A 15,596-nucleotide genomic window follows, 5' to 3' on the forward strand; every position below is an offset into this window, starting at 1 on the left:
TCATTTCTACCCCTAATGGAATTACTTTGACTACAATCCAGATTTTTTTTCTTTTATGGAACACCTCTCCCATCAGCTGATATCCAGGACTCCTTGGAAAAAATGAGGAATGACCATAAAGGCATCTAAATGCCTAGCGAGGAGTTGTCTACTTGAAGTCAGTTTGTCTTCAGTGTCTTAGTCTCCCTTCTGGCTATTCTAGAAAATAATTGTGAGAGCCTGAAGTAGTTAAGGGGTTCTATACGAAGGGGCCCTGTGTCTTCAGAAACAGGTATGGCCTGCCCTTCTCCACCCCACACATTTTTCTAATGTAACTGCTGTACTAACACATTAGTGTGCAGTGTCCAAGAGCCACATATTTCAGATTCTATGGACCCTTAGACATTGCAAAGCCACCCAGTGTTTTCTGAGTTGCTCTTGGTTAACTGTAGAAGGTTAAGCTCATTGTAGGTGGCACCACTCCCTAGGCAGATGCTCCTGGATTCTATAGAAAATCTAGGTAGTATGAACACATTGCGTCGTCCTCCCCCATTAATATATGGGTTGGGAACACTTCAAAGTCAAGTAGTCAATGCTAGAGTTCACTTGCCTCCATGACACTTGTGCCCTGTCTGTGTCTGGTTAGGTTGATCTAACAGCATGTCTGGCTTTCCCCTCTTATACCTGATCCCAAGTGTTCATAGCTAGAATTCTTTCCCTCCTTCTCTTTCAGTGTTATAGGTAGACGTTCATTCCTGACTGGATCCTCTTTGGTTGAGAGCCCAGCTATGGAGGATGAGTCCTTTGCTTGCTTTTCTTTCTCTGTAGTCCCTACACATCTTACTCTCCAAACGGGCACCATGTCACTCAAATTCAAACAAACAACCACCTCCCTTTTCTGTTCTCTGTTCTATTACCTCCGTGCTGCTGAGCTATAAGCAGATTACTTTAAAATAAACCTGCCTAGTGAGTAGTCTCCAAGTCTCTTCTCTCCAATTAAAGGAAACATTTTTTCAGTAACAGAATGACATTCTTCTGTTTCTATTCTCAGCAAGCCTGTTATCATTGCTAACATTCTGTAAACAAATATTGATGAAAGGTGCATTAGCTAGTTTGCCAGGACTATTATTCAAAGCTTTAGAGAAGAATAGGGGGGATAATTTCCTCCTGTATGCCTTCATGTTAGGTCTGTTCTAGTTTATCTCTAATGATATGATGAAACAACCTGACAAAAAACAACATTAGGGGATCTAAGGGTTTATTTCATTTTATACTTTCAGGTTATAGTCCACCATTAGAGGAGGTCATAGCAGGAGCCTGAAACAGAAACCTGGGGAGAGGGCATTGCTCAATGTGTTCATGTTTATCTAGCATTTTTTATAGTATCCAGGACCATCAGCCTAGGGAGTGGTGCCACCTACAGTGGGCTTAGCCCTCCTTTGTCAATAAATAGTTCAGTCACTCATAGATATGCCCACAGGTATTTCTCATCTGGTCATTTGATCAGTTGAAAAGCCTTTCTCAGGAAGTTCCAGGAAGGTTAAGTTTACAGTTAAAGTTAACTAAGAAAAGGGTTCCTTATCTTTCAGGTCACTGATACTTAAATGAAATAGATTGGTCCCTAACACTAAAAAGAACAACTCTTTAAATGAATTATGTATAGAACACCTGCCTCAGATACTATATAAAGGAAGTGATTTGGGTGAGGAGTCACAGCCTAAGAAAATGATTGGCTTCCTATTGTCATATCACTTGGTGATTGAGATTATAAAAGCATTATGCTAAATGAGTTACATGGCCTTCTAGACTCAAATAGGCAAATATTAACCTCTTAAGATAATAAACCCTTGAGAGTAATGGAAAGTGTAGCAGAAAAGAGGGAATTGAAAACAGAGATGGAGACTTCCAGACTTGGCTTGCTCATTTGTGTTCCACTTAAACCTTGTCATAAAATGAATAGTGGGCCAGCCAAAGTACTCATGATTTACTCCCTTTCCAAATATGCCTTGTGTCAGTAGAGCAACAACTGCACCACTGACAGGTTTCCCAGGACTGAGCTACAGCCACAGGATATTCAATAAGTCTAAAATCCTGTAGAATTCTTGATAGAATTACTTGATTATTTTTCTGCAGGAATTTGTTACAACTGGAGAGATGGCTCTACAGTTAAAAGTAGCTACGGCTGTTGCAAAGGACCTGAATTTGGTTCCCAGAGAATTGCGTAGCTAAGAACTGTCTGTCATTCTAGCTCTGGATAATTTGATGTCCTTTCTGGCTTCTTTGGGTAATGTACTCCATTACAATGCACCCATACACATAATCGAAAAACAATCTTTCTAAAAAGAATTTGTTGTTTTAGGAAGACTGTCCAACCTCTGTAAACTGTTTCCTGCTTATAGTGTTCCAATTTTTTCAAAGAGGATATGGTGTGTTGATTCTGTTTTGTTACAAATTATGAAGACTGACTCCAGTCAGGAAAGACTATGGTCCTTAGAGGATACTGGATAATGATGATGATGAAATAAATAAAAGTCAACATGGCTTTCCCACAATGCTCTTCCACACTACAATTTATAACAGTAGCAAAATTAAAGTTGTGAAGAATCAACAAAAGTAATTTTAGGTTTGGAGGTCACCACAGCATGATGAAGTAACTGTATTAAAGTGTTGCAGCATTTAGGATAGTTGAAATACACTGACAATTAAAGGCTGAAGAGCATCATAGGGAAGTCAGAATATGAAAAATGTGACCCCTTTTTAAAGTTTGTTCAACACCCATAAGCCATTGAAAAGCACTGGTTTAGACCAATGGCTGAAAACCATAGCATCTAGTATGCATTTGCATACAGTTTGCTGTGCAACAGTTTCCTCTGAGATTGGAACATTGCATCCTACAGAGATGAAGCCCTACAACTCAAAATAACTTCAGGAAGTTTCTGAAGCCAACCAGATTTACTAGGCTTCTCCTTGCCAGAGTGAGCAATGCAAGAGTCTTATAACCAGGGAAGCCGTACTGCAAAGAAAAAGGCAAGCTGAACTTCGAAGAATATTCTAAGACCAGACTAGTGGCCTGGAGAAAGCAAAAACCAGCTGAAGCTGCCTGGAACAGGTTTAGAGCAACTGAAGGGCACCTTGGAAAGGACACTCTCCTGCCTGTTGAACTGCTTGCATGTTGTGCAGTGTGCTCCAGGTTCCCAGCTTTTGGGAGCTGTCACCCATGCTGGTGATGCAGCTGCCTTTGAGCATGGCTGTTCCTATTAGTTAACTCCTTACTTGTAGTTCTGTAAGTAACCCCGCAAAAGTTCAGTGGCTTCCCAAATTGGACTTTGATGGTATCTATCTGGGGTCTATCTATCTGGGTTGACTAGATGTGTTTTACATCTCCCCAATGACAGTTATATCACACCATATGGTATCACAAATAATGTGTTATGAAGCACGGTATAGCAATAACAAAAAACTTACTATCAAATGGAAACCAATATTTTTAGGTGTTTAATGTCATCCGTGGTGTAGGGATCGACCTTTTCTCCTAATTATGTACAGGTGAATATTTTAAAGTGGAAATGATTTGGAACATTTGTGACATGTCTCCCTCACCACAGTGACCATAGTGTATATAATATAGTGGGCAAAATGCAGGTGTAGGGTGAATTCTAATCCGCCACTTCCTAGTCATGTGGACTCAGAAAAGGCTGTTTAATTATGGTAATTTTGGAGAGTCTTGGTTTTCCCATCTAAAAATGAAGAACATAATTGAGAGGATTGAAAACATTGAGTTGAGTGCCTGTCCACAGGAAGTTACCAAACACCACCAACCATCTGCATTATCACTTCCTGTACACCAGACCTTCCCCAGTAGGCTTGATTTCTTACAAGTTTTCAAGCAACATGCTGAACAGAACACACTTTCAGACCATCCCAACCTGTGTGGTAATAGCGTTATTCTGTATCCTCTCCGTGCATGATCCTGAAATATTATATGTGCTGCTTTACGTGTACCAGACAGGATGCAACTTCAAAGCCAACCATTGGACTGATCACAGGGGCCTCAATGAAGGAGTTAGGGGAAGGACTGAAGGAACTGAAGGGGCCTTATCTGGCATCAATCGGAGGGGAGGCCCTTGGTCCTATGAAAGCTTGATACCCCAGTATAGAGGAATGCTAGGGTGGTGAGGTAGGAGTGGGTGGGTGAATCGGGGACTACCCTCATAGAAGCAGGTTAAAGGGGGAGGGAATAGGGGATTTGCAGTGGAGAAACTGGGAACGAGGATAACACTTGAAATGTAAATAAATAAAATATCCAATTTAAAAAAATAAGAAATAAAAGGGGGGGGCTTTTTGTCTCACAGTTTGAGGGGAAATATTTTCCCTCAAGAAAAACAAATAATATGTTGGCAATCAATAGACATTAAATATTAAGTTTTGTTGTTTTGGTAATAGGGAAACTATCGTGACACCTTCTTACAGTTGAGGTGGCTCACATTGTTACCAGAACCAAAACAAACAAGCTGTGGACAGGGCTTACTTAATTGGTAGATCAAGGTAGAAACTAGCTTACCTGAGGCTTGAGACAAAATGTGTTGTTCTGACCAGGATGGTGTTTACCTCACTTTGCACAGTGGCCTGTTCCTTGGTGCTACCTTGAACATCATGTGCCACAAGTTCACAGAAGGGCTGCAATAGCCACACATCCCATATTCTTTATAATGCTCTCTTCTCAGAACTATCCAACAGCTTATTGCTTTGAGGAGGTCATTGCTTCATCTTTAAGCCAACCATGGTGACACTGGACAAAGCAATGACTTAAGCCTACCACACATGTTTTGCTCTGCTCCAAAAGCCAGTGGGTTAGCAGTTACCAATACAGATATCCACGATAAATATTCTACATATTGGGTACTGTGTTCCAGGTAGCTCATCATGTCCCCACACACTCTCATTCATTCAGAGGACAAACTGAGGACCTGTCATAATGAATCAAAGTAACCAGTCTTTGCTCATAGTTTACAGAGGTAATATCATGAGTTAAGTATGACAATCTGTATTTTAGAGCTAGGACAACTGAGGCTTCCTAATGTTATTTTGGTTCCTGATCACATTTTCAATACTGGATGATAAGCAGAGATTCAAACACAAGGCTAGTTGAAAATGTGGTAATTTGGGAGGATAATCATCATGAGAACCATCTGACGGTCTGTGACCACAGACCCATCATGATAAAGAAGGAAGGAACAGAATGTGCAAATTGTGGGGAGACTGATCCCCGTGCCTTTTCATGCTAACAAGACACTATGAAGTCTCTGTTCTTAGTGATAAGTGACCACAAACAACCCAGCTGATTGGTGTGAGTATGTCTTTACTTCATTTATTTCTTCCCAGTTCTTTATGAACATCCACTTTGGCCCCAGATATTTTGGGGCATGGGAGAGTGAGTTTGCAGAGTAATGTCATGGAAACCAGTGTCAACCTATTGACACTTTCTTCCAACATAAGGAAGCTGCAGCTCACAGAGGGTGATGAATGCACCAAATCACCCCAGTGAGAGCTGCAGCTGAGACTAGAAGGACCTAGTTGTTCCGTCTTGTTTTCCCTCTCCTGTCATGTTTTGTGATTTGGGGGGGGGGATTTATTTATCAACTATATTTAGTCTACTTGTGTTTTTGGTGGTAGTATTCTTCAGCTGTGTGATTGAGTAGATAGATTGATAGATAGATAGATAGATAGATAGATAGATAGATAGATAGTAGATAGATAGATAGATAGATAGATGATAGATAGATAGTTGATAGGTTGATAGGTAGATAGATAGATAGATAGATAGATAGTAGATAGTAGATAGATAGATAGATAGATAGATAGATAGATAGATAGATAGATAGATATGATAAAAGGCATGCTTATCTCACTTGCACTGAGCCCTGGGTTTGGTCCCTAAAACTGCATAAACCAGACATATTGGCATATGCCTATAATCCTAACATTCAGGAGGTAGAGGTCATTCTTGCTACAGATAAAGTTTGAGATCAGCCTGGGATGTATGATATCCTATGTTAGCATGCACAATCATACATAAATGACTACACACACATATTAAAAATGTTAAAAGTCAGTCATTAACCCCTTGTAAATGTCTCACCATCAACAGTGCACTTGACACACCAAGTAACTGAGCAGCCTGTTCAGAGTTTGGCACGTCTTACCAGCTAGTTTGCCACATTTTCGGGACTAAGACAAACATAATAATTTTCTTGAAAAATATTTTTTTGCTGTTCTAAAGAGGGGGATGGATCCACTGAATGGGGATGTAGTCATTTTCAGTTCCCCAGGTGTGGCCCCTGTATCACAGTGCCACCCTGGACCACACTCACTTCCTGCCAAGGCCTGTGTGGGAGACACCCCTGCCATTTACAGGTTAATTCAACTCTGCAAGCCTCACTAATGCTTAATACCTTTTATTGTTTTGCAACTTGTGTAAGCTTTCAGGTTGTGCTCCTGTGGGGGCTGTCAACATGCCTACTGTTCAAGTTGAGCAATGCCTATTTTGGGAGAGCAATGCGAACCATTTTAATGAAGCTATTGCCACCTTTACTTTACTCTCTTATAATTATGCCTGCTTTCTCCAGCTGACTGGTACAATTGTTACATTCCTCGGGCACTAAAGGATAAAAATCCCATCCCCAAGTGTACTTTTGTGTCTACTTAGTTGGGAGGAAGGATTAAGGAAACTGCCTAATACTTCTGTTTTGAAACAGAGAAGAAGAAAAAGACACATGGGTCTTTCCTCTTTCCCTTTGCAAAACTCTGCCTCTTAGAAGTGGCTCATTTGTTTCCCCATTTAACGGGAAAATTAAGAAAGTGTTTGTTCCCCCTCATAACCATTCTTGGCTGCTGCGATGCTCAGGGAGTCTGGGGCCATGGGCTCCTAGTAGGCTTTCTTTGGGAGAAAGAGTCTTCATTTGTGGATTTGGATTTTATTCTTTCTTATGAACAAAATCTATTAAATTTGCAAAACAGCATGATTTCTGTCCCTCAGCTCTGCATGAGAGAGGTAAGCAAGACATTCCTTGCCATCATTAACTCTAGACAGATGTTAGATCCTTTCTTCTGTTGTACTAAAGTTCAAATCTGCCGCACATTTAGAAGACCCTGGATGTGTTGAAAATGAACTGGTACTCAAGTCTCAGGCATAGTCCTTAAATCAGGATCTCTAGAGATAAAACTCATACAGTCTATTGGAATCTCACCAAGTGACTGTAGCAACAAGCGGAGCTGATGTCTCCTCCTCTATAGGATTCTCTTCTTGCTTCTGGATACCACATGGTGTCCGGGAGAGAGTCATTCAGATGGATCCAAGGTCTCTGTTCTCCTTGATAGCTCTGACTGACAGCTACTCCTTTACAAATCTGTCCTCAGCCTGGTCCCCATTAAACAAGGCTAGTAATGGTTCCTATTTGTACAGTGGTTTTCTGGTTTTATAATATGATGTTTGGGCAATGTATCTGCCTCAGCTGTAGAGGTTAGCTCACAACTTTTTAAACTGAGGTCATGATGACTTTCACAACGGAATGTGAAGTTCCAGAAAATGTTAGCAATAGTAAAAGGCTTCTGACAGCACAACCACCAAAATCAATTCACAATTAAATGTAGAATACACCTGAAATGTTTCTGGAAATACTTGGCTATGTTGCATCATGGAGCCTCACTGCAACATTCATTCTGAGCATTTAACATGTGTACTTTGCACTGTGCATGCCCCTGTGTGCGTGCAACACAAATCGGTATTTGCCTGAAACTTTCGCTCAGATTACAGGCTACAAGGTGTGGGAACTAGAGTGTTTCTACTGCAAAGTTTCTGCTCATCTATGGAGCTGATAATTTAATTAAAGAAAACAAAGACTTTTAAAATAATTTCCAGGTGCCATTCTTCAGTGTACAAATATCAAATTAAAACATCTTTGAATATGAGTGTGTTATGGTATTTGATTGTTTAAATTGTTGTAGGATCAGAGTGTTGACTCAGGAGTAAGAATATTTGTTGCACTTGTAGAATAAGTTCAGTTTCCATTACATGCACAGTGGTTTATAACCATCCATAACTCCAGACCCAGGTAATCCCTCTCCCATCCCGCTGTAGCCTTGGAGTGGGCAGAAGCAGTCATGCGTAGGGCATGCATATAAATATATAAGTGAATCACTCATACATATAAAATAAAAGGAATAAATCTAAAAGAAATTTTAAAAATTGTTCTTTGAGTACCAGACTTGAGTTTCATCACAAATTGTTTAATGCATTTTGGCTTGCAATCAGGACTAAATTCCCAACAATTTCTTAAACATTCCTAAGCATACTTCTGTCATTTTATATTATGTATTTATGCAAAGGGGTTTTCTTAGCATTGATGAGTATATAATCAAAACATTGACCAATCTAAAAAGTAGTGAAGATACTCTATATCCTGTAGTATTAAATATTCAGTGAAGTTTAATTTTTTATGTAAAAATATATCAGCATAACAATCTCAATAGTATGAATATTTGCTTTTGCCTTTAACAATAATATATATATATATATATATATATATATATATATATATATATATATTATCAATACACTCACTAAGTTATATTTTAAAATAATTTCCTCATTTTTCTGCTGCCTGCCAAGTCCTCTGAGACACATGCAGCTGCCCTAAACAGCCTGCTGTCTCCCTGGACCTCTACTGTCTGGCCATGTTGCTGCTCACCTTCATCAGATTTGATAATCTGGAAGCATAATCATTAGATTCCCTCCCTGCACCCATTAACCCAAGCACAGCAAGTACTACACCTAACTTCTGGGAGACTCATACCAACCCCTGAGTTCCATTATTCAACCCAAGTCCACTCACCAGAGACCTGGCATGCCAGTAACGTCCAAATTAGCTCACCTCCTAATAACTGTCATAACAGGAACATCCACGGACAACCAGATGACTAGAGGCCAGTGTAAGAACACAAGCAACAAAAGCCAGGGTAATATTACACATTTAGAATCCAACTATCCTACCATAGCCTATATCCTAACACAATCAAAACACAAGAAAATGACCTTAAGTCTAATCTTATACAGAGGATAAAGGTCTTTCAAGAGGAAAAATAAACTCCTTAAAGAAATACAGGAAAATACAATTAAACAGATGAAAGCCTTTAAAGAGGAAACAAAAGAACTCCCTTAAGGAAATACAGGATAATACAATTAAACAGGAGAAGGAAATAAATAAAACTGTTTATGATCTGAAAATGGAAATAAAAGCAATAAAGAAAGCACAAACTGAGGAAACCCTAGAGATGGAAAACCTAGAGAAGAGTACAAGAATAACAGATGCAAATATCACCAACAGAATACAGAATATGAAAGAGACACTCTCATGAGTAGAAGAAACAATAAAAAAATTGACACATCAGTCAAAGAAAATATTAAATCTAATAATTTGGTGACACAAAACATTCAGAAAATCTATGATACCACGGAAAGACCTAACCTAGGAATAATAGGATTAGAAGAAGATGAAGAGTCCCAGATCCAAGCACCAGAATTTTTTTTCAACACAATCATAGAAAAAAACTTTCTCAACCTAAAGAAAGAGTTGCCTATAAACATAAAAGAAGCTTATAGAACACCAATTAGACTAAACCAGAAATTTGAAAATACATTTGAAAACACTAGAAAAGTGAAAGAAGAAGAGGAGGAGGAGAAGAAGCAGGCGGAAGAATGGAGGAGGAGGAAAAAAGAGGAAGAAGAAGAGGAAGAAGAAGAAGAAAAAGAAGAAGAAGAAGCAGAGAAGAAGAAGAAGAAGAAGAAGAAGAAGAAGAAGAAGAAGAAGAAGAAGAAGAAGAAGAAGAAGAAGAAGAGGAGGAGGAGGAGGAGGAGGAGGAGGAGGAGGAGGAGGAGGAGGAGGAAGAAGAAGAGTAAGAAGAAGAAGGGGAAGAAAATGATGGTGAAGAAGAAGAAAACTCACCCAGGAGAAGTAAGTGGAAGGAAGTAATCAAAATCAGGGCTCAAATCAATCAATTAGAAACCAAGAAAAAAAATACAAAGAATCACTGAAACCAAGGGCTGATTCTTTGAGAAAATCAGCAAGATAGAAAGATCTTTAACCAAACTAACTGAAAGACAGAGAGATGAAGAAATCCAAATAAAGAAAATTATAAATGAAAAGGGAGAGCTAGCAACAGACAATAAGAAATTAAAAGAATCATTAGGTTTTTACTTCAAAAGCTTATACTCTACAAAGTTGAAAACTCTATATGAAATGGGTGACATTCTAGACAGATACCACTTATTAAAGTTAAATCAAGATTAGGCAAACTATTTAAACAACCTTATAATGCTGAAGGAAATAAAAGCAGTCATTAAAAATCTTATCACAACCACCACCAAAAAGTCCAGGTCCAGATGGTTTTAGTATAAAATGTTACCAGACCTTCAGAGCTAATACCAATACTCTTCAAACTATTTCACAAAATATAAACACAAATGGCACTGCCAAATTTATTCTATGAGGCCACAGTCACCCTGATACCTAAACCACACCAAGACTCAACAAAGAAAGAATTTCAGAACAATTTCACTTAAGAACATCAACGCAAAAAATATTCTATAAAATTCTCACAAACTGAATCCAAGAACACATCAAAAGCATCCTTCACTGTGATCAGTTTCTTTGTCTCTCTGGACTTTAGTTATTTTGGCTAAGAGTTGTCTATCTTGTTGATTTTCTCAAAGAATCAGATCTTGGATTCTTTGTAATGTTTTCCTTGTTTCTAATTGATTAATTCGAGCCCTGATTTTGATTATTTTCTACCACCTACTTCTCTTGGGTGTGTTTGCCTTTTCTTTTCTTTTTGTTTGTAGTACTTTCAGATGTACTTTTAGAATGATTTAAGAGTATGAGAACTCTCTAATTTCTTTATGAAGGCACTTAGTGCTTTGGTTTCATCCCAGGGATACAAGGAGGATTCAATACACAAATATCCATCAATGTAGTCCATGATATAAACACACTGAAAGGAAAAGCCCTTTCCTCTCCAACTTGCTTCTTGGCCATGATATTTTGTACAGAAATAGAACCCCTGACTAAGACAGAGGGTTATTTTGGCTCCTGGTTCCAGGGCATATACCACATTTGGGTTGCAAAATGGCAAACAGAGTTATTCATTCACAGTAGAAAGAAGTTGAAGTGTCAGCTTTTTATATTTTCGGGGATCAGAAACAGAGATGTATTAGAACAGGAAATGGAATATCCTTTAAGACCTACCCCTAGTGGCCTATGTCACATACAAGTCTTTGAAAGGCATGCCAAATTCAAGCATGGACCCACAAGTTACCATGCTAAACTAAGAGAGACTAAAGCCTAATACATTAGCTGGGGCCTTGTTGGTGCTAACAGCTGACCTGGAATGCAGAGTTAAACCATGGTGTCTTCCTATTGGACAGTATCACCTAACATCATCATATAAGTCTACTCTGTGACCATAATAAAATACAGTGAAAGCTAAGTCCTCTCTTAAGTGTTCTCTAAACATTAAACCAGATTACTGGACAAACTACAGAAGTGCTAAGCACACTGCCCAGTGGCTAGTAAGAGATGACCACTTCCTCACTTACAGGTTTACCCTAAAGTCTTCTCTGGGTAACATTTATTATAATAGTTACAGAATAGTGCCCACTTTCTGATAGCATTGAACAAGATCTTTCTAATACCCTCGTAAAATTGAACTACCCTCTAGTTTCCCTAGTAGATTCATCTGTATCTGCCTCCATATGAAATCCACTTGGCAAAACAGCAGTTATGTTCCCAGTAGTCTCTGTCCTGTAGCCCCATTTTAATTTGATAACCGAAGAGTTCTTAAAATTATTCATTTACCTTCACATTGCTCCAACCAACCTCTTAAGTCCCTTGCGTTTGGATTTTTGGTCACCCATTAAGTCTCATTTCCCATCAAGCTCTGATATGACCTTCGGGAATTCATATTCTGTCTGTTTCTGTTTTTTTCTGTCTCTCTCATCTCTGCCTCTCTTTGAGTCTCTCTCTCTCTCTCTCTCTCTCTCTCTCTCTCTCTCTCTCTCTCTCTCTCTCTCTCTCTCTCCCCCCCCATTCATGATTCTTTATTTTTTTTTCCCATGTCTGTTTCATTCCCATATACTGCCTGGTATACAATAATTGAAGACTCATTCTACAGTAGCTGCTGTTCCACTCTCAGTCTTACAGGTTAATAAAGATCACGGGGAAGTTAACTGATGGCTAAATGTTATAGTAGATGGCTAAATTGTGTGAAAAAACAAAACAGTGACTTACTTGCCAACAAGTACTACTAAGATTAATGAGATAAAATGCAAATATGTGGGAATTTCACAATATAGTTCAGCAAGTAAAGACACATGCTATATAAGCATGATGACCTCAGTTTGATTCCCGGATCTCACATGTTACAAGAAGAGAATCAGTTCCACAAAGATATCCTCTGAAAACCACATGTGAGCCACACACATACAACACTTGTGATGAATAAAAGAAAATTCAAGGAAAAGTCTATCTCTTGCTTAACCTGCATTTTGAATCTCTATTTTGCTCAAATCTTTTCTTTTGCAGTCCACCCTTCCATGATGCCCCAGTAACTGCTGAGTATACTCAAGCGTACCTTACCATATGTGATTCATAAAAAGGGTCTGTGTGGCCCTGATTTCAAGCAGTTATTTGATATTTCTGACTCATGGTTTCCTTCAAAATAGCCAAACTACTTATTAACCAACTGTGAATATAGTTTTGCTTGAATTTAGCATGCTTTATTAAAGGCTTGCCTATTTACATGCTAACATTTGGCTATCAGAATTTGAATAAAGGAAGTATTACATGCTGAAGGTGTTCCAGGAAGACCAAAACTCTAGAAGGACCTGAAAGTACATTGAGAAACCATGGAGATTTAGGTCAGCAAGTTGTGGGTTTAAAAATTTTAACTTTATTCATATATTGTAGGTCTATGTGTGCATGTGTGTATTTTGTGAGTGTGTATATGGTATGATGGTGTCTCTTAGAGCTTCAGTTAAATGCAGTTCTGAGCTGTCTGATATAGGCACTGATAACTGAAATTGGATTCTCTAGAAGAGAAGCAAGTGTTCTTACTAGGCCGAACCATTTTTCTAGACCCTAATATAGCAGCTTCTTTCTGGATCAGGTGTGTTTATGCAGGCTGTATTTAGATGATTCTGTGACATACATGCTAGAGATTTATTGTTTACTTTTATATCTATGGTTAATGGTTCCTTTCTAATATTTGTCTTAGTGGTGCACTGCTCCAGAGTTAGGACCTTCCACCACATAGTGAATGTAATTTCTTGTGAGGATATGAAGCATGGGGAAGGAAAAGTCCTTGATACATCAGTAGAGGCTCTAGACACAAAGGTCGATCTGAAGACTTTGAGAAATGCATGACTTTGGGGACCTGGAGAAAACTTGTGATTCCTCTTATATTTAACCCCCCATCTGACTTCTCAATCTGGCCTGACAGAAACAAAATAGTATGTGCTCACAACCCTCCTTGTGCCTCGCTTGTGAGATAGAATTATTTTTGTGTCCTCAAGCATTTTCACCCTGCTGTTTAGAAAATTCCACATTTTCCAACAGGGCATCTGTAGTGTTAAAGCCATGTGGGGAAAGCAAATAGAAGTTATAAGACATTGGAAAACAAGTTTGACTTAAAGAAAAACAAATTTCAATCAATATAGAAGACGAAGGGGAAAGAATGGAAGGACCTACAAGGTGATGTTCATCTTTATCCCACAACCAAGCCCAGAGAAAGAATTTAGCTTAGAGCTGATGATGGGCCAGAGCCTTGGTTACCTTGGTGTCATCAAGCATATGAAGATGGCTTACAGACCCAAGTGTTGGTTTTCTTCTGATGTCTCCTAAAATTTATGGAAGCTTCAGGTTGTTTGTACTGCTTCGGTGGCTGATCTGTGTTCCTTCCTGTATGTTGTTTTGTTTAATACACAAGGACTTGAACACTTACAGTCCTTCATCTGGGAATTGTGTGCTGTGGCTTGCAGTGCACTGGACAGCCAGTCTAACTGAATTAGTGAACTCCAGGCTCAGTGAATGACATTACCTCAAAAGCATGATTGAAATGGGCTGGAGCAATGGTTCCATACACAGTGAATTCTAGTCCCAGCATCCTTATCAGGTGGCTCACAAATGCCAGCTCTAGGGGAGCTTCTACATCCCTGGCCTCTGTGGGTGCCTATACTCACACAGACACACCTATACAATTAAAATGTTTTTAAATAAATTAAATAAGGTGAAGGTTGATAGAGGCAGATACCTGAAGTTAACCTCTGGCCTCCACCAGGGAGGGCACACTACCCACAACACACAAGGGAAGAAGGACTTGTGATCATCCTCAGAATCTTTGTAACATTTCTGATGAGAGAGGATTACTTACAGGTGTAAACATGTGTTTGTTTGTTTGTTTGTTTTCAGGAGAACCTAAGGCCAAGGTCTCCTTATTTTTCTTAGCAGAAAATATTTTAGCTCTAAGCCAATGAATCTTTCTCAAGAGTTCTGGCTCCAAATGGAGCAATCACCAAAGGAAAATAACTTCTTTGAGGAAGATATTCAAGCAGAATATTTGGAGAGATCCAAAAATGTGCTGAGTATATTAAGATGAATTCCGTTTCCCCAAATTTGGGTGATAGCTGGAAGATGTGCCTCTAGTCACAGAGATTCTTATAAAGTAGGACTAAGAAATACGTACTTTCAAAAACTGTGAAAATCACTGAAGTGTGGTATATCACTTAGATGGAATATTACTAAGCCACCAAAAGAGAAGGAAACCAGTGAGCCCGGGATTCATGTTAAGGGGAAAAAGTCAGCAACAATTCTGTCTCCCTCACAGTGATTACATGACATACATAAATTATTTAACCCAGTTCCTAGACTAAATAAGTAAATAGTAAGAGCTTAAAGATGATGTAATAATTGTGATGATGTTGATGATAATGGTGATGCTGATGCTGATGGTAATAATGATGATGTTGATGATGGTGGTGATGATGATGTTGATGATGGTGATGATGATTGAATGATGGTGGTGATGGTTGTCCTGTAAGAAAAATATAACTTTAAAAACTGGGATTCTATAGGGCTCCACATATCTCATTAAATGTGCTCAAAATGTAGATTAAGCTCATATATCCCAGGTTTCGGGGATAAAGATTATGATCTAATAAAGTAAATAAAATTAACATTCCCACTAGAGGATTAGAAGTCAAAGAGTCTCTCTGACATTTCCAGAATTATAATCCCATAAAGGCTCAACAACAGGGCTGCTTAAACAAGACCTAAACAAGGATGACACCAAGGGGCATGCTAATATGGAGGGGAGAAAAAAAATATCTCAAAGGGTCCAAACCAGCGGTAAAGTACTATATAGGCAGCTAAGGAATGGTAAGAGGAGTACTCATGCCTAGGTAAGAGCCACAGACAAGTTATGGTTAGCCCTGAAGTCATATACATACAGTATATCTATACAAACTGAGCACATTGAATTTACATGTTAGGTGTGTGTGTGTGTGTGTG

The sequence above is a fragment of the Micromys minutus genome, assembly GCF_963924665.1.
Source record: "Micromys minutus genome assembly, chromosome: 31".
Classification (NCBI taxonomy): Eukaryota; Metazoa; Chordata; class Mammalia; order Rodentia; family Muridae; genus Micromys; species Micromys minutus.